The 18,917-nt window shown below is 50.5% G+C and overlaps 16 pseudogenes; all 16 read right to left on the bottom strand.

Annotated features, from left to right (window-relative positions):
• Positions 1-763: 763 nt before the first annotated feature.
• On the bottom strand, positions 764-883 carry LOC130352392 (5S ribosomal RNA; annotated as a pseudogene).
• Positions 884-1,167: 284 nt separating this feature from the next.
• On the bottom strand, positions 1,168-1,287 carry LOC130352979 (5S ribosomal RNA; annotated as a pseudogene).
• A 272-nt stretch (positions 1,288-1,559) lies between these two features.
• On the bottom strand, positions 1,560-1,679 carry LOC130352358 (5S ribosomal RNA; annotated as a pseudogene).
• Positions 1,680-3,547: 1,868 nt separating this feature from the next.
• On the bottom strand, positions 3,548-3,667 carry LOC130352387 (5S ribosomal RNA; annotated as a pseudogene).
• An 82-nt stretch (positions 3,668-3,749) lies between these two features.
• LOC130333409 (5S ribosomal RNA) lies at positions 3,750-3,869 on the bottom strand (annotated as a pseudogene).
• A 1,085-nt stretch (positions 3,870-4,954) lies between these two features.
• Positions 4,955-5,074, bottom strand: LOC130327864 (5S ribosomal RNA; annotated as a pseudogene).
• Positions 5,075-5,156: 82 nt separating this feature from the next.
• LOC130333398 (5S ribosomal RNA) lies at positions 5,157-5,276 on the bottom strand (annotated as a pseudogene).
• A 3,849-nt stretch (positions 5,277-9,125) lies between these two features.
• LOC130352856 (5S ribosomal RNA) lies at positions 9,126-9,245 on the bottom strand (annotated as a pseudogene).
• A 276-nt stretch (positions 9,246-9,521) lies between these two features.
• On the bottom strand, positions 9,522-9,641 carry LOC130322708 (5S ribosomal RNA; annotated as a pseudogene).
• An 878-nt stretch (positions 9,642-10,519) lies between these two features.
• LOC130352590 (5S ribosomal RNA) lies at positions 10,520-10,639 on the bottom strand (annotated as a pseudogene).
• A 286-nt stretch (positions 10,640-10,925) lies between these two features.
• Positions 10,926-11,045, bottom strand: LOC130335567 (5S ribosomal RNA; annotated as a pseudogene).
• A 1,042-nt stretch (positions 11,046-12,087) lies between these two features.
• Positions 12,088-12,207, bottom strand: LOC130335213 (5S ribosomal RNA; annotated as a pseudogene).
• Positions 12,208-12,883: 676 nt separating this feature from the next.
• Positions 12,884-13,003, bottom strand: LOC130335091 (5S ribosomal RNA; annotated as a pseudogene).
• An 872-nt stretch (positions 13,004-13,875) lies between these two features.
• LOC130334371 (5S ribosomal RNA) lies at positions 13,876-13,995 on the bottom strand (annotated as a pseudogene).
• A 1,675-nt stretch (positions 13,996-15,670) lies between these two features.
• LOC130334882 (5S ribosomal RNA) lies at positions 15,671-15,790 on the bottom strand (annotated as a pseudogene).
• Positions 15,791-16,265: 475 nt separating this feature from the next.
• Positions 16,266-16,385, bottom strand: LOC130327842 (5S ribosomal RNA; annotated as a pseudogene).
• Between the last annotated feature and the right edge of the window lie 2,532 nt (positions 16,386-18,917).

The raw sequence follows: 18,917 nt of genomic DNA, 5'->3' as shown, positions 1-18,917 counted from the left end.
CCCATGCCGGTACTTAATGGGCCCTAGGCTGGGTAGCAGTCTGCGATCTGACGAGAGCAGGCGCGTTCAGCTTAGGATGGCCATTGACAGCTTCATGCTTTTTATACTGTGCATTTAAGCATCAATAAATCCTTTTCGGAATCGGAACGGAAGGCGGCAACAGGGCATAATGTCAACTGCACCCGGGATTCCCAGCCAGTCTCCCATGCCGGTACTTACTGGGCCCTAAGCTGGGTAGCAGTCTGCGATCTGACGAGAGCAGGCGCGTTCAGCTTAGGATGGCCGTTGACATCTTCACGCCTTGTATACTGTGGATTTAAGCATCAATAAATATTTTTATTAATCGGAGAGGAAGGCGGCAACAAAGCAAAATGTCAACGGCACCTTGGATTGCCAGCCAGTCTCCCATGCCGGTAACTGCCGGGCAGCAGTCTGCGATCTGAGGAGAGCAGGCACGTTCAGGCTTAGGATGGCCGTTGACAGCTTCACACCCTGTGTATTGTGGATTTAAGCATCAATAAATCCTTTTCCGAATCGGAGCGGAAGGCGGCAACAGATTAAAGTGTCAACTGCACCCGGGATTCCCAGAAAGTCTCCCATGCTGGTACTTACCAGGCCCTAAGCTGGGTAACAGTCTGCGATCTGACAAGAACAGGCGCATTCAGCTTAGGATGGCCGTAGACATCTTCACACCCTGTATACTGTGGATTTAAGCATCAATAAATCGTAAGCGTAAGGAGCGTAAGGCGGCAACAGAGCAAAAGGTCAACTGCACCTGGGATTCCCAGCCAGTCTCCCATGCTGGTACTTACCGGGCCCTAAGCTGGGTAGCAGTCTGCGATCTGACGAGAGCAGGCACGTTCAGCTTAGGATGGCCGTTGACAGCTTCTCGCCCTTTATACTGTGCATTTAAGCATCAATAAATCCTTTTCGGAATCGGAAACGGAAGGCGGCAACAGAGCAAAATGTCAACGGCAGCCGGGATTCCCAGCCAGTGTCCCATGCCGGTACTTACCGGCCCAAAGATCTGTACCAGTCTGCGATCTGACAAGAGCAGGCGCGTTAAGCTTAGGATGGCCGTCGACAGCTTCACACCTTGTATACTGTGGATTTAAGCATCAATAAATTCTTTTCGGAATCGGAGCGGAAGGCAGCAATAGAGCAAAATGTCAACGGCACCCGGGATTCCCAGCCAGTCTCCCATGCCAGTACTTACCAGGCCCTAAGCTGGGTAGCAGTCTGCGATCTGACGAGAGCAGGCGCGTTCAGCTTAGGACAGCCATTGACAGCTTCATGCTTTTTATACTGTGCATTTAAGCATCAATAAATCCTTTTCGGAATCGGAGAGGAAGGCAGCAACAGAGCAAAATGTCAATAGCACCTTGGATTGCCAGCCAGTCTCCCATGCCCGTACTTGCTGGGCAGCAGTCTGCGATCTGACAACAACAGGCACATTCAGCTTAGGATAGCCGTAGATGGCTTCACACCCTCTATACTGTGGATTTAAGCATCAATAAATCCTTTTCGGAATCGGAGCGGAAGGCGGCTACAGAGCAAAATGTCAACAACACCTGGGATTCCCAGCCAGTCTCCCATGCTGGTACCTACCGGGCCCTAAGCTGGGTAGCAGTCTGCGATCTGACGAGAGCAGGCGCGTTCAGCTTAGGATGGCCGTTGACAGCTTCATGCCCTTTATACTGTGGATTTAAGCATCAATAAATCCTTTTCGGAATCGGAGCGGAAGGCGGCAACAGATTAAAATGTCAACTGCACCCGGAATTCCCAGCCAGTCTCCCATGCTGGTACTTACCAGGCCCTAAGCTGGGTATCAGTCTGCGATCTGACGAGAGCAGGCGCATTCAGCTTAGGATGGCCGTTGACAGGTTCACACTTTGTATACTGTGCATTTAAGCATCAATAAATCCTTTTCGGAATCGGAACGGAAGGCGGCAACAGAGCAAAATGTCAACGGCAGCCGGGATTCCCAGCCAGTGTCCCATGCCGGTACTTACCGGGCCCTAAGATCTGTACCAGTCTGCGATCTGACGAGAGCAGGCGCGTTAAGCTTAGGATGGCCGTTGACAGCTTCACACCTTGTATACTGTGGATTTAAGCATCAATAAATTCTTTTCGGAATCGGAGCGGAAGGCAGCAATAGAGCAAAATGTCAATGGCAACCGGTATTCCCAGCCAGTCTCCCATGCCAGTACTTACCGGGCCCTAAGCTGGGTAGCAGTCTGCAATCTGACGAGAGCAGGTGCGTTCAGCTTAGGATGGCCATTGACAGCTTCATTCTTTTTATACTGTGCATTTAAGCATCAATAAATCCTTTTCGGAATCGGAACGGAAGGCGGCAACAGAGCAAAATGTCAACTGCACCCAGATTCCCAGCCAGTCTCCCATGCCGGTACTTACTGGGCCCTAAGCTGAGTAGCGGTCTGCGATCTGACGAGAGCAGGCGCGTTCAGCTTAGGATGGCCGTTGACATCTTCATGCTTTGTATATTGTGGATTTAAGCATCAATAAATATTTTTATTAATCGGAGAGGAAGGCGGCAACAGAGCAAAATGTCAATGGCACCTTGTATTGCCAGCCAGTCTCCCATGCCGGTAACTGCCGGGCAGCAGTCTGTGATCTGAGGAGAGCAGGCACGTTCAGGCTTAGGATGGCCGTTGACAGCTTCACACCCTGTGTACTGTGGATTTAAGCATCAATAAATCCTTTTCCGAATCGGAGCGGAAGGCGGCAACAGATTAAAATGTCAACTGCACCCGGGATTCCCAGCCAGTCTCCCATGCTGGTACTTACCAGGCCCTAAGCTGGGTAGAAGTCTGCGATCTGACGAGAGCAGGCGCGTTCAGCTTAGGATGGCCGTTGACAGCTTCACACTTTGTGTACTGTGGATTTAAGCATCAATAAATAATTTTCGGAATCGGAGCAGAAACAGAGCAAAATGTCAACTGCACCCGGGATTCCCAGCCAGTCTCCCATGCTGGTACTTACCAGGCCCGAAGCTGGGAAGCAGTCTGCGATCTGACGAGAGCAGGCGCGTTCAGCTTAGGATGGCCATTGAAAGCTTCTTGCTTTTTATACTGTGCATTTAAGCATCAATAAATCCTTTTCGGAATCGGAGAGGAAGGCGGCAACAGAGCAAAATGTCAATAGCACCTTGGATTGCCAGCCAGTCTCCCATGCCCGTACTTGCCGGGCAGCAGTCTGCGATCTGACAAGAACAGGCACATTCAGCTTAGGATAGCCGTAGACGGCTTCACACCCTGTATACTGTGGATTTAAGCATCAATAAATCCTTTTCGGAATCGGAGCGGAAGGCGGCTACAGAGCAAAATGTCAACAACACCTGGGATTCCCAGCCAGTCTCCCATGCTGGTACTTACCGGGCCTAAGCTGGGTAGCAGTCTGTGATCTGACGAAAGCAGGCGCGTTCAGCTTATGATGGTCGTTGACAGCTTCACGCCCTTTATACTGTGCATTTAAGCATCAATAAATAATTTTCCGAATCGGAGCGGAAGGCGGCAACAGAGCAAAATGTCAACCGCACCCGGGATTCCCAGCCAGTCTCCCATGCTGGTACTTACCGGGCCCTAAGCTGGGTAGCAGTCTGCGATCTGACGAGAGCAGGCGCGTTCAGCTTAGGATGGCCGTTGACAGCTTCACATTTTGTATACTGTGCATTTAAGCATCAATAAATCCTTTTCGAAATAGAAACGGAAGGCGGCAACAGAGCAAAATGTCAACGGCAGCCGGGATTCCCAGCCAGTCTCCCATGCTGGTACTTACCGGGCCCTAAGCTGGGTAGCAGTCTGCGATCTGACGAGAGCAGGCGCGTTCAGCTTAGGATGGCCGTTGACAGCTTCTCGCCCTTTATACTGTGCATTTAAGCATCAATAAATCCTTTTCGGAATCGGAACGGAAGGCGGCAACAGAGCAAAATGTCAACGGCATCCGGGATTCCCAGCCAGTGTCCCATGCCGGTACTTACCGGGCCCTAAGATCTGTACCAGTCTGCGATCTGACGAGAACAGGCGCATTCAGCTTAGGATGGCCGTAGACATCTTCACACCCTGTATACTGTGGATTTAAGCATCAATAAATCCTTTTCGGAATCGGAGCGTAAGGCGGCAACAGAGCAAAATGTCAATGACACCTGGGATTCCCAGCCAGTCTCCCATGCTGGTACTTAACGGGCCCTAAGCTGGGGAGCAGTCTGCGATCTGACGAGAGCAGGCGCGTTCAGCTTAGGATGGCCGTTGACAGCTTCACACTTTGTATACTGTGGATTTAAGCATCAATAAATAATTTTCGGAATCGGAGCAGAAACAGAGCAAAATGTCAACTGCACCAGGGATTCCCAGCCAGTCTCCCATGCTGGTACTTACCAGGCCCGAAGCTGGGAAGCAGTCTGCGATCTGACGAGAACAGGCGCATTCAGCTTAGGATGGCCGTAGACATCTTCACACCCTGTATACTGTGCATTTAAGCATCAATAAATCCTTTTCAGAATCGGAACGGAAGGCGGCAACAGAGCAAAATGTCAACGGCAGCCGGGATTCCCAGCCAGTGTCCCATGCCGGTACTTACCGGGCCCTAAGATCTGTACCAGTCTGCGATCTGACGAGAGCTGGCGCGTTAAGCTTAGGATGGCCGTCGACAGCTTCACACCTTGTATACTGTGGATTTAAGCATCAATAAATTTTTTTCGGAATCGGAGCGGAAGGCAGCAATAGAGCAAAATGTCAACTGCACCCGGGATTCCCAGCCAGTCTCCCATACTGGTACTTACCAGGCCCGAAGCTGGGAAGCAGTCTGCGATCTGACGAGAACAGGCGCATTTAGCTTAGGATGGCCGTAGACATCTTCACACCCTGTATACTGTGCATTTAAGCATCAATAAATCCTTTTCAGAATCGGAACGGAAGGCGGCAACAGATTAAAATGTCAACTGCACCCGGGATTCCCAGCCAGTCTCCCATGCTGGTACTTACCAGGCCCTAAGCTGGGTAGCAGTCTGCGATCTGATGAGAGCAGGCGCGTTCAGCTTAGGATGGCCGTTGACAGCTTCACATTTTGTATACTGTGCATTTAAGCATCAATAAATCCTTTTCGGAATCGAAACGGAAGGCGGCAACAGAGCAAAATGTCAACGGCAGCCGGGATTCCCAGCCAGTCTCCCATGCTGGTACTTACCGGGCCCTAAGCTGGGTAGCAGTCTGCGATCTGACGAGAGCAGGCGCGTTCAGCTTAGGATGGCCGTTGACAGCTTCTCGCCCTTTATACTGTGCATTTAAGCATCAATAAATCCTTTTCGGAATCGGAACGGAAGGCGGCAACAGAGCAAAATGTCAACGGCAGCCGGGATTCCCAGCCAGTGTCCCATGCCGGTACTTACCGGGCCCTAAGATCTGTACCAGTCTGCGATCTGACGAGAACAGGCGCATTCAGCTTAGGATGGCCGTAGACATCTTCACACCCTGTATACTGTGGATTTAAGCATCAATAAATCCTTTTCGAAATCGGAGCGTAAGGCGGCAACAGAGCAAAATGTCAATGACACCTGGGATTCCCAGCCAGTCTCCCATGCTGGTACTTAACGGGCCCTAAGCTGGGTAGCAGTCTGCGATCTGACGAGAGCAGGTGCGTTCAGCTTCACACTTTGTATACTGTGGATTTAAGCATCAATAAATAATTTTCGGAATCGGAGCAGAAACAGAGCAAAATGTCAACTGCACCCGGGATTCCCAGCCAGTCTCCCATGCTGGTACTTACCAGGCCCGAAGCTGGGTAGCAGTCTGCGATCTGACGAGAACAGGCGCATTCAGCTTAGGATGGCCGTAGACATCTTCACACCCTGTATACTGTGCATTTAAGCATCAATAAATCCTTTTCAGAATCGGAACGGAAGGCGGCAACAGAGCAAAATGTCAACGGCAGCCGGGATTCCGAGCCAGTGTCCCATGCCGGTACTTACCGGGCCCTAAGATCTGTACCAGTCTGCGATCTGACGAGAGCTGGCGCGTTAAGCTTAGGATGGCCGTCGACAGCTTCACACCTTGTATACTGTGGATTTAAGCATCAATAAATTATTTTCGGAATCGGAGCGGAAGGCAGCAATAGAGCAAAATGTCAACGGCACCTGGGATTCCCAGCCAGTCTCCCCTGCCAGTACTTACCGGGCCCTAAGCTGGGTAGCAGTCTGCGATCTGACGAGAGCAGGCGCGTTCAGCTTACGATGGCCATTGACAGCTTCATGCTTTTTATACTGTGCATTTAAGCATCAATAAATCCTTTTCGGAATCGGAGAGGAAGGCGGCAACAGAGCAAAATGTCAATAGCACCTTGGATTGCCAGCCAGTCTCCCATGCCCGTACTTGCCAGGCAGCAGTCTGCGATCTGACAAGAACAGGCACATTCAGCTTAGGATAGCCGTAGACGGCTTCACACCCTGTATACTGTGGATTTAAGCATCAATAAATCATTTTCGGAATCGAAGCGGAAGGCGGCTACAGAGCAAAAAGTGAACACCACCTGGGATTCCCAGCCAGTCTCCCATGCTGGTACTTAACGGGCCCTAAGCTGGGTAGCAGTCTGTGATCTGACGAGAGCAGGCGCGTTCAGCTTAGGATGGCCGTTGACAGCTTCACACTTTGTATACTGTGGATTTAAGCATCAATAAATAATTTTCGGAATCGGAGCAGAAACAGAGCAAAATGTCAACTGCACCCGGGATTCCCAGCCAGTCTCCCATGCTGGTACTTACCAGGCCCGAAGCTGGGAAGCAGTCTGCGATCTGACGAGAACAGGCGCATTCAGCTTAGGATGGCCGTAGACATCTTCACACCCTGTATACTGTGGATTTAAGCATCAATAAATCCTTTTCGGAATGGGAGCGTAAGGCGGCAACAGAGCAAAATGTCAACGGCAGCCGGGATTCCCAGCCAGTGTCCCATGCCGGTACTTACCGGGCCCTAAGATCTGTACCAGTCTGCGATCTGACGAGAGCAGGCGCGTTAAGCTTAGGATGGCCGTCGACAGCTTCACACCTTGTATACTGTGGATTTAAGCATCAATAAATTATTTTCGGAATCGAAGCGGAGGGCAGCAATAGAGCAAAATGTCAACGGCACCTCGGATTCCCAGCCAGTCTCCCATGCCAGTACTTACCCGGTCCTAAGTTGGGTAGCAGTCTGCGATCTGACGAGACCAGGCGCGTTCAGCTTAGGATGGCCGTTGACAGCATCTCGCCCTTTATACTGTGCATTTAAGCATCAATAAATCCTTTTCGGAATCGGAACGGAAGGCGGCAACAGAGCAAAATGTCAACGGCAGCCGGGATTCCCAGCCAGTGTCTCATGCCGGTACTTACCGGGCCCTAAAATCTGTACCAGTCTGCGATCTGACGAGAGCAGGCGAGTTAAGCTTAGGATGGCCGTCGACAGCTTCACACCTTGTATACTGTGGATTTAAGCATCAATAAATTCTTTTCGGAATCGGAGCGGAATGCAGCAATAGAGCAAAATTTCAACAGCACCCAGGATTCCCAGCCAGTCTCCCATGCCAGTACTTACCGGGCCCTAAGCTGGGTAGCAGTCTGCGATCGGACGAGTGCAGGCGCGTTCAGCTTAGGATGGCCATTGACAGCTTCATGCTTTTTATACTGTGCATTTAAGCATCAATAAATCCTTTTCGGAATCGGAGAGGAAGGCGGCAACAGAGCAAAATGTCAATAGCACCTTGGATTGCCAGCTAGTCTCCCATGCCCGTACTTGCCGGGCAGCAGTCTGCGATCTGACAAGAACAGGCACATTCAGCTTAGGATAGCCGTAGACGGCTTCACACCCTGTATACTGTGGATTTAAGCATCAATAAATCCTTTTCGGAATCGGAGCGGAAGGCGGCTACAGAGCAAAATGTCAACAACACCTGGGATTCCCAGCCAGTCTCCCATGCTGGTACTTACCTGGACTAAGCTGGGTAGCAGTCTGCGATCTGACGAGAGCAGGCGCGTTCAGCTTAGGATGGCCGTTGACAGCTTCATGACCTTTATACTGTGCATTTAAGCATCAATAAATCATTTTCGGAATCGGAACGGAAGGCGGCAACAGAGCAAAATGTCAACTGCACCCGGGATTCCCAGCCAGTGTCCCATGCCGGTACCTACCGGGCCCTAAGATCTGTACCAATCTGCGATCTGACGAGAGCAGGCGCGTTAAGTTTAGGATGGCCGTTGACAGCTTCACACTTTGTATACTGTGGATTTAAGCATCAATAAATAATTTTCGGAATCGGAGCAGAAACAGAGCAAAATGTCAACTGCACCCGGGATTCCCAGCCAGTCTCCCATGCTGGTACTTACCATGCCCGAAGCTGGGAAGCAGTCTGCGATCTGACGAGAACAGGCGCATTCAGCTTAGGATGGCCGTAGACATCTTCACACCCTGTATACTGTGGATTTAAGCATCAATAAATCCTTTTCGGAATCGGAGCGTAAGGCAGCAACAGAGCAAAATGTCAACGGCAGCCGGGATTCCCAGCCAGTGTCCCATGCCGGTACTTACTGGGCCCTAAGATCTGTACCAGTCTGCGATCTGACGAGAGCAGGCGCGTTAAGCTTAGGATGGCCGTCGACAGCTTCACACCTTGTATACTGTGGATTTAAGCATCAATAAATTATTTTCGGAATCGGAGCGGAGGGCAGCAATAGAGCAAAATGTCAACGGCACCTGGGATTCCCAGCCAGTCTCCCATGCCAGTACTTACCGCGCCCTAAGCTGGGTAGCAGTCTGCGATCTGACGAGAGCAGGCGCGTTCAGCTTAGGATGGCCATTGACAGCTTCATGCTTCATGCTTTTTATACTGTGCATTTAATCATCAATAAATCCTTTTCGGAATCGGAGAGGAAGGCGGCAACAGAGCAAAATGTCAATAGTTCCTTGGATTGCCAGCCAGTCTCCCATGCCCGTACTTGCCGGGCAGCAGTCTGCGATCTGACAAGAACAGGCACATTCAGCTTAGGATAGCCGTAGACGGCTTCACACCCTGTATACTGTGGATTTAAGCATCAATAAATCCTTTTCGGAATCGAAGCGGAAGGCGGCTACAGAGCAAATTGTCAACAACACCTGGGATTCCCAGCCAGTCTCCCATGCTGATACTTACCGGGCCCTAAGCTGGGTAGCAGTCTGCGATCTGACGAGAGCAGGCGCGTTCAGCTTAGGATGGCCGTTGACAGCTTCCCACTTTGTATACTGTGGATTTAAGCATCAATAAATAATTTTCGGAATCGGAGCAGAAACATAGCAGAATGTCAACGGCAGCCGGGATTCCAGCCAGTCTCCCATGCTGGTACTTACCAGGCCCGAAGCTGGGTAGCAGTCTGCGATCTGACGAGAACAGGCGCATTCAGCTTAGGAAGGCCGTAGACATCTTCACACCCTGTATACTGTGGATTTAAGCATCAATAAATCCTTTTCGGAATCGGAGCGGAAGGCTGCAACAGAACAAAATGTCAACGACACCTGGGATTCCCAGCCAGTCTCCCATTCTGGTACTTACCGGGCCCTAAGCTGGGTAGCAGTCTGCGATCTGACGAGAGCAGGCACGTTCAGCTTAGGATGGCCGTTGACAGCTTCTCGCCCTTTATACTGTGCATTTAAGCATCAATTAATCCTTTTTGGAATCGGAACGGAAGGCGGCAACAGAGCAAAATGTCAACGGCAGCCGGGATTCCCAGCCAGTGTCTCATGCCGGTACTTACCGGGCCCTAAGATCTGTACCAGTCTGCGATCTGACGAGAGCAGGCGCGTTAAGCTTAGGATGGCCGTCGACAGCTTCACACCTTGTATACTGTGGATCTAAGCATCAATAAATTATTTTCGGAATCGGAGCGGAAGGCAGCAATAGAGCAAAATGTCAACAGCACCCGGGATTCCCAGCCAGTCTCCCATGCCATTACTTACCGGGCCCTAAGCTGTGTAGCAGTCTGCGATCGGACAAGTGCAGGCGCGTTCAGCTTAGGATGGCCATTGACAGCTTAATGCTTTTTTATACTGTGCATTTAAGCATCAATAAATCCTTTTCGGAATCGGAGAGGAAGGCGGCAACAGAGCAAAATGTCAATAGCACCTTGGATTGCCAGCCAGTCTCTCATGCCCGTACTTGCCGGGCAGCAGTCTGCGATCTGACAAGAACAGGCACATTCAGCTTAGGATAGCCGTAGACGGCTTCACACCCTGTATACTGTGGATTTAAGCATCAATAAATCCTTTTCGGAATCGGAGCGGAAGGCGGCTACAGAGCAAAATGTCAACAACACCTGGGATTCCCAGCCAGTCTCCCATGCTGGTACTTACCGGGCCTAAGCTGGGTAGCGGTCTGCGATCTGACGAGAGCAGGCGCGTTCAGCTTAGGATGGCCGTTGACAGCTTCGCGCCCTTTATACTGTGCATTTAAGCATCAATAAATAATTTTCCGAATCGGAGCGGAAGGCGGCAACAGAGCAAAATGTCAACTGCACCCGGGATTCCCAGCCAGTCTCCCATGCTGGTACTTACCGGGCCCTAAGCTGGGTAGCAGTCTGCGATCTGACGAGAGCAGGCGCGTTCAGCTTAGGATGGCCGTTGACAGCTTCACACTTTGTATACTGTGTATACTGTGGATTTAAGCATCAATAAATAATTTTCGGAATCGGAGCAGAAACAGAGCAAAATGTCAACTGCACCCGGGATTCCCAGCCAGTCTCCCATGCTGGTACTTACCAGCCCCGAAGCTGGGTAGGAGTCTGCGCTCTGACGAGAACAGGCGCATTCAGCTTAGGATGGTCGTAGACATCTTCACACCCTGTATACTGTGGATTTAAGCATCAATAAATCCTTTTCGGAATCGTAGCGGAAGGCGGCAACAGAGCAAAATGTCAACGACACCTGGGATTCCCAGCCAGTCTCCCATGCTGGTACTTTCCGGGCCCTAAGCTGGGTAGCAGTCTGCGATCTGACGAGAGCAGGCACGTTCAGCTTAGGATGGCCGTTGACAGCTTCTTGCCCTTTATACTGTGCATTTAAGCATCAATAAATCCTTTTCGGAATCGGAAACGGAAGGCGGCAACAGAGCAAAATGTCAACGGCAGCCGGGATTCCCAGCCAGTGTCCCATGCCGGTACTTACCGGGCCCTAAGATCTGTACCAGTCTGCGATCTGACAAGAGCAGGCGCGTTAAGCTTAGGATGGCCATTGACAGCTTCACGATTTTTATACTGTGCATTTAAGCATCAATAAAGCAAAATGTCAACGGCACCCGGGATTCCCAGCCAGTCTCCCATGCTGGTACTTACCAGGCCAGAAGCTGGGTAGCAGTCTGAGAACAGGCACATTCAGCTTAGGATGGCCGTTGACAGCTTCACACCCTGTGTATTGTGTATTTAAGCATCAATAAATCCTTTTTCCGAATAGGAGCGGAAGGCGGCAACAGATTAAAATGTCAACTGCACCCGGGATTCCCAGCCAGTCTCCCATGCTGGTACTTACCAGACCCTAAGCTGGGTAGCAGTCTGCGATCTGAAGAGAGCAGGCGCGTTCAGCTTAGGATGACCGTTGACAGCTTCACAATTTGTATACTGTGGATTTAAGCATCAATAAATAATTTTCGGAATCGGAGCAGAAACAGAGCAAAATGTCAACTGCACCCGGGATTCCCAGCCAGTCTCCCATGCTGGTACTTACCAGGCCCGAAGCTGGGTAGCAGTCTGCGATTTGACGAGAACAGGTGCATTCAGCTTAGGATGGCCGTTGACAGCTTCTCGCCCATTATACTGTGCATTTAAGCATCAATAAATCCTTTTCGGAATCGGAACGGAAGGCGGCAACAGAGCAAAATGTCAACGGCAGCCGGGATTCCCAGCCAGTGTCCCATGCCGGTACTTACCGGGCCCTAAGATCTGTACCAGTCTGCGATCTGACGAGAGCAGGCGCGTTAAGCTTAGGATGGCCGTCAACAGCTTCACACCTTGTATACTGTGGATTTAAGCATCAATAAATTATTTTCGGAATCGGAGCGGAAGGAAGCAATAGAGCAAAATGTCAACGGCACCTGGGATTCCCAGCCAGTCTCCCATGCCAGTACTTACCGGGCCCTAAGCTGGGTAGCAGTCTGCGATCTGACGAGAGCAGGCGCGTTCAGCTTAGGATGGCCATTGACAGCTTCATGCTTTTCATACTGTGCATTTAAGCATCAATAAATCCTTTTCGGAATCGGAGAGGAAGGCGGCAACAGAGCAAAATGTCAATAGCACCTTGGATTGCCAGCCAGTCTCCCATGCCCGTACTTGCCGGGCAGCAGTCTGCGATCTGACAAGAACAGGCACATTCAGCTTAGGATAGCCGTAGAAGGCTTCACACCCTGTATACTGTGGATTTAAGCATCAATAAATCCTTTTTGGAATCGAAGCGGAAGGCGGTTACAGAGCAAAATGTCAACAACACCTGGGATTCCCAGCCAGTCTCCCATGCTGGTACTTACCGGGCCCTAAGCTGGGTAGCAGTCTGCAATCTGACGAGAGCAGGCGCGTTAAGCTTAGGATGGCCGTCGACAGCTTCACACCTTGTATACTGTGGATTTAAGCATCAATAAATTCTTTTCGGAATCGGAGCCGAAGGCAGCAATAGAGCAAAATATCAACGGCACCCGGGATTGCCAGCCAGTCTCCCATGCCAGTACTTACCGGGCCCTAAGCTGGGTAGCAGTCTGCGATCTGACGAGAGCAGGCGCGTTCAGCTTAGGATGGCCGTTGACATCTTCATGACTTGTATACTGTGGATTTAAGCATCAATAAATATTTTTTTTAATATGAGCGGAAGGCAGCAATAGAGCAAAATGTCAACGGCACCTGGGATTCCCAGCCAGTCTCCCATGCCAGTACTTACCGGGCCCTAAGCTGGGTAGCAGTCTGCGATCTGACGAGAGCAGGCGCGTTCAGCTTAGGATGGCCATTGACAGCTTCATGCTTTTTATACTGTGCATTTAAGCATCAATAAATCCTTTTCGGAATCGGAGAGGAAGGCGGCAACAGAGCAAAATGTCAATAGCACCTTGGATTGCCAGCCAGTCTCCCATGCCCGTACTTGCCGGGCCGCAGTCTGCGATCTGACAAGAACAGGCACATTCAGCTTAGGATAGCCGTAGAAGGCTTCACACCCTGTATACTGTGGATTTAAGCATCAATAAATCCTTTTTGGAATCGAAGCGGAAGGCGGTTACAGAGCAAAATGTCAACAACACCTGGGATTCCCAGCCAGTCTCTAATGCTGGTACTTACCGGGCCCTAAGCTGGGTAGCAGTAGGCAATCTGACGAGAGCAGGCGCGTTAAGCTTAGGATGGCCGTCGACAGCTTCACACCTTGTATACTGTGGATTTAAGCATCAATAAATTCTTTTCGGAATCGGAGCCGAAGGCAGCAATAGAGCAAAATATCAACGGCACCCGGGATTGCCATCCAGTCTCCCATGCCAGTACTTACCGGGCCCTAAGCTGGGTAGCAGTCTGCGATCTGACGAGAGCAGGCGCGTTCAGCTTAGGATGGCCGTTGACATCTTCATGCCTTGTATACTGTGGATTTAAGCATCAATAAATATTTTTTTTAATCGGAGAGGAAGGCGGCAACAGATCAAAATGTCAATAGCACCTTGGATTGCCAGCCAGTCTCCCATGCCCGTACTTGCCGGGCAGCAGTCTGCGATCTGACAAGAACAGGCGCATTCAGCTTAGGATAGCCGTAGACGGCTTCACACCCTGTATATTGTGGATTTAAGCATCAATAAATCCTTTTCGGAATCGGAGCAAAATGTCTACAGAGCTACAGAGCAAAATGTCAACAACACCTGAGATTCCCAGCCAGTCTCCCATGCTGGTACTTACCGGGCCCTAAGCTGGGTAGCAGTCTGCGATCTGACGAGAGCAGGCGCGTTCAGCTTAGGATGGCCGTTGACAGCTTCACACTTTGTATACTGTGCATTTAAGCATCAATAAATCCTTTTCGGAATCGGAACGGAAGGCGGCAACAGAGCAAAATGTCAACTGCACCCGGGATTCCCAGCCAGTCTCCCATGCCGGTACTTACTGGGCCCTAAGCTGGGTAGCAGTCTGCGATCTGACGAGAGCAGGCGCGTTCAACTTAGGATGGCCGTTGACATCTTCACACCTTGTATATTGTGGATTTAAGCATCAATAAATATTTTTTTAATCGGAAAGGAAGGCGGCAATAGAGCAAAATGTCAATGGCACCTTGGATTGCCAGTCAGTCTCTCATGACGGTAACTGCCGGGCAGCAGTCTGCGATATGAGGAGAGCAGGCACGTTCAGGCTTAGGATGGCCGTTGACAGCGTCACACCCTGTATATTGTGGATTTAAGCATCAATAAATCCTTTTCGAAATCGGAACGGAAGGCGGCAACAGAGCATAATGTCAACTGCACCCGGGATTCCCAGCCAGTCTCCCATGCCGGTACTTACTGGGCCCTAAGCTGGGTAGCAGTCTGCGATCTGACGAGAGCAGGCGCGTTCAGCTTAGGATGGCCATTGACAGCTTCATGATTTTTATACTGTGCATTTAAGCATCAATAAATCCTTTTCGGAATCGGAACGAAAGGCGGCAACAGAGCAAAATGTCATCTGCACCCGGGATTCCCAGCCAGTCTCCCATGCCGGTACTTACTGGGCCCTAAGCTGGGTAGCAGTCTGCGATCTGACGAGAGCAGGCGAGTTCAGCTTAGGATGGCCATTGACAGCTTCATGCTTTTTATACTGTGCATTTAAGCATCAATAAATCCTTTTCGGAATCGGAACGGAAGGCGGCAACAGAGCATAATGTCAACTGCACCCGGGATTCCCAGCCAGTCTCCCATGCCGGTACTTACTGGGCCCTAAGCTGGGTAGCAGTCTGCGATCTGACGAGAGCAGACGCGTTCAGCTTAGGATGGCCGTTGACATCTTCACGCCTTGTATATTGTGGATTTAAGCATCAATAAATATTTTTATTAATCGAAGTGGAAGGCGGCAACAGAGCAAAATGTCAATGGCACCTTGGATTGCCAGCCAGTCTCCCATGCCGGTAACTGCTGGGCAGCAGTCTGCGATCTGAGGAGAGCAGGCACGTTCAGGCTTAGGATGGCCGTAGACAGCATCACACCCTGTGTATTGTGGATTTAAGCATCAATAAATCCTTTTCCGAATCGGAGCAGAAGGCGGCAACAGATTAAAATTTCAACTGCACCCGGGATTCCCAGCCAGTCTCCCATGCCGTTACTTACCGGGCCCTAAGCTGGGTAGCAGTCTGCGATCTGACGAGAGCAGGCGCGTTCAGCTTAGGATGGCCGTTGACATCTTCACGCCTTGTATACTGTGGATTTAAGCATCAATAAATTATTTTCGGAATCGGAGCCGAAGGCAGCAATAGAGCAAAATATCAACGGCACCCGGGATTGCCAGCCAGTCTCCCATGCCAGTACTTACCGGGCCCTAAGCTGGGTAGAAGTCTGCGATCTGACGAGAGCAGGCGCGTTCAGCTTAGGATGGCCGTTGACATCTTCATGCCTTGTATACTGTGGATTTAAGCATCAATAAATATTTTTTTTAATCGGAGAGGTAGGCGGCAACAGATCAAAATGTCAATAGCACCTGGGATTCCCAGCCAGTCTCCCATGCTGGTACTTACCGGGCCCTAAGCTGGGTAGCAGTCTGCGATCTGACGAGAGCAGGCGCGTTCAGCTTAGGATGGCCGTTGACAGCTTCATGCCCTTTATACTGTGCATTTAAGCATCAATAAATCCTTTTCCGACTCGGAGCGGAAGGCGGCAACAGATTAAAATGTCAACTGCACCCGGGATTCCCAGCCAGTCTCCCATGCTGGTACTTACCAGACCCTAAGCTGGGTAGCAGTCTGCGATCTGACGAGAGCAGGCGCGTTCAGCTTAGGATGGCCGTTGACAGCTTCACGCCTTGTATATTGTGGATTTAAGCATCATTAAATATTTTTATTAATCGGAGAGGAAGGCGGCAACAGAGCAAAATGTCAATGGCACCTTGGATTGCCAGCCAGTCTCCCATGCCGGTAACTGCCGGGCAGCAGTCTGCGATCTGAGGAGAGCAGGCACGTTCAGGCTTAGGATGGCCGTTGACAGCTTCACACCCTGTATATTGTGGATTTAAGCATCAATAAATCCTTTTCCGAATCGGAGCGGAAGGCGGCAACAGATTAAAATGTCAACTGCACCCGGGATTCCCAGCCAGTCTCCCATGCTGGTACTTACCAGGCCCTAAGCTGGGTAGCAGTCTGCGATCTGATGAGAGCAGGCGCGTTCAGCTTAGGATGGCCGTTGACATCTTCACGACTTGTATATTGTGGATTTAAGCATCAATAAATCCTTTTCGGAATCGGAGCAAAATGTCTACAGAGCTACAGAGCAAAATTTCAACAACACCTGAGATTCCCAGCCAGTCTCCCATGCTGGTACTTACCGGGCCCTAAGCTGGGTAGCAGTCTGCGATCTGACGAGAGCAGGCGCGTTCAGCTTAGGATGTCCGTTAACAGCTTCACCCCCTTTATACTGTGCATTTAAGCATCAATAAATCCTTTTCCGAATCGGAGCGGAAGGCGGCAACAGATTAAAATGTCAACTGCACCCGGGATTCCCAGCCAGTCTCCCATGCTGGTACTTACCAGGCCCTAAGCTGGGTAGCAGTCTGCGATCTGACGAGAGCAGGCGCATTCAACTTAGGATGGCCGTTGACAGCTTCACACTTTGTATACTGTGCATTTAAGCATCAATAAATCCTTTTCGGAATCGGAACGGAAGGCGGCAACAGAGCAAAATGTCAACGGCAGCCGGGATTCCCAGCCAGTGTCCCATGCCGGTACTTACCGGGCTCTAAGATCTGTACCAGTCTGCGATCTGACGAGAGCAGGCGCGTTAAGCTTAGGATGGCCGTCGACAGCTTCACACCTTGTATACTGTGGATTTAAGCATCAATAAATTATTTTCGGAATCGGAGCGGAAGGCAGCAATAGAGCAAAATGTCAACCGGAATTCCCAGCCAGTCTCCCATGCCAGTACTTACCGGGCCCTAAGCTGGGTAGCAGTCTGCGATCTGATGAGAGCAGGCGCGTTCAGCTTAGGATGACCATTGACAGCTTCATGCATTTTATACTGTGCATTTAAGCATCAATAAATCATTTTCGGAATCGGAACGGAAGGCGGCAACAGAGCAAAATGTCAAATGCACCCGGGATTCCCAGCCGGTCTCTCATGCTGGTACTTACCAGACCCTAAGCTGGGTAGCAGTCTGCGATCTGACGAGAGCAGGCGCGTTCAGCTTAGGATGGCCGTTGACAGCTTCACACTTTGTATACTGTGGATTTAAACATCAATAAATAATTTTCGGAATCGGAGCAGAAACAGAGCAAAATGTCAACTGCACCCGGGATTCCCAGCCAGTCTCCCATGCTGGTACTTACCAGGCCCGAAGCTGGGTAGCAGTCTGCGATCTGACGAAATCAGGCGCATTCAGCTTAGGATGGCCGTAGACATCTTCGCACCCTGTATACTGTATACTGTGGATTTAAGCATCAATAAATCCTTTTCGGAATCGGAGCGGAAGGCGGCAACAGAGCAAAATATCAACGACACCTGGGATTCCCAGCCAGTCTCCCATGCTGGTACTTACCGGGCCCTAAGCTGGGTAGCAGTCTGCGATCTGCCAAGAGCAGGCGCGTTCAGCTTAGGATGGCCATTGACAGCTTCATGCTTTTTATACTGTGCATTTAAGCATCAATAAATCCTTTTCGGAATCGGAACGGAAGGCGGCAACAGAGCAAAATGTCAACTGCACCCGTGATTCCCAGCCAGTCTCCCATTCCGGTACTTACTGGGCCCTAAGCTGGTTAGCAGTCTGCAATCTGATGAGAGCAGGCAAGTTCAGCTTAGGATGGCCGTTGACATCTTCACGCCTTGTATAATGTGGATTTAAGCATCAATAAATATTTTTATTAATCGGAGAGGAAGGCGGCAACAGAGCAAAATGTCAATGGCACCTTGGATTGCCAGCCAGTCTCCCATGCCGGTATCTGCCGGGCAGCAGTCTGCGATTTGAGGAGAGCAGGCACGTTCAGGCTTAGGATGGCCTTTGACAGCTTCACACCCTGTATATTGTGGATTTAAGCATCAATAAATCATTTTCCGAATCGGAGCGGAAGGCGGCAACAGATTAAAATGTCAACTGCACCCGGGATTCCCAGCCAGCCTCCCGTGCTGGTGCTTACCAGGCCCTAAGCTGGGTAGCAGTCTGCGATCTGATGAGAGCAGGCGCATTCAGCTTAGGATGGCCGTTCACAGCTTCACACTTTGTATACTGTGGATTTAAGCATCAATAAATAATTTTAGGAATCGGAGCAGAAAAAAAGCAAAATGTCAACTGCACCCGGGATTCCCAGCCAGTCTCTCATGCTGGTACTTACCAGGCCCGAAGCTGGGTAGCAGTCTGCAATCTGACGAGAACAGGCGCCTTCAGCTTAGGATGGCCGTAGACATCTTCACACCCTGTATACTGTGGATTTAAGCATCAATAAATCCTTTTCGGAATCGGAGCGGAAGGCGGCAACAGAGAAAAATGTCAATAGCACCTTGGATTGCCAGCCAGTCTCCCATGCCCGTACTTGCCGGGCAGCAGTCTGCGATCTGACAAGAACAGGCGCATTCAGCTTAGGATAGCCGTAGACGGCTTCACACCCTGTATACTGTTGATTTAGGCATCAATAAATCCTTTTCGGAATCGGAGCAAAATGTCTACAGAGCTACAGAGCAAAATGTCAACAACACCTCAGATTCCCAGCCAGTCTCCCATGCTGGTACTTACC

This window comes from Hyla sarda, chromosome 1, assembly GCF_029499605.1.
Source record: "Hyla sarda isolate aHylSar1 chromosome 1, aHylSar1.hap1, whole genome shotgun sequence".
NCBI classification, from domain to species: Eukaryota; Metazoa; Chordata; class Amphibia; order Anura; family Hylidae; genus Hyla; species Hyla sarda.
The sequence above is the reverse complement of the archived record's forward strand: the minus strand, read 5'-3'. Positions and strand labels throughout refer to the sequence as shown.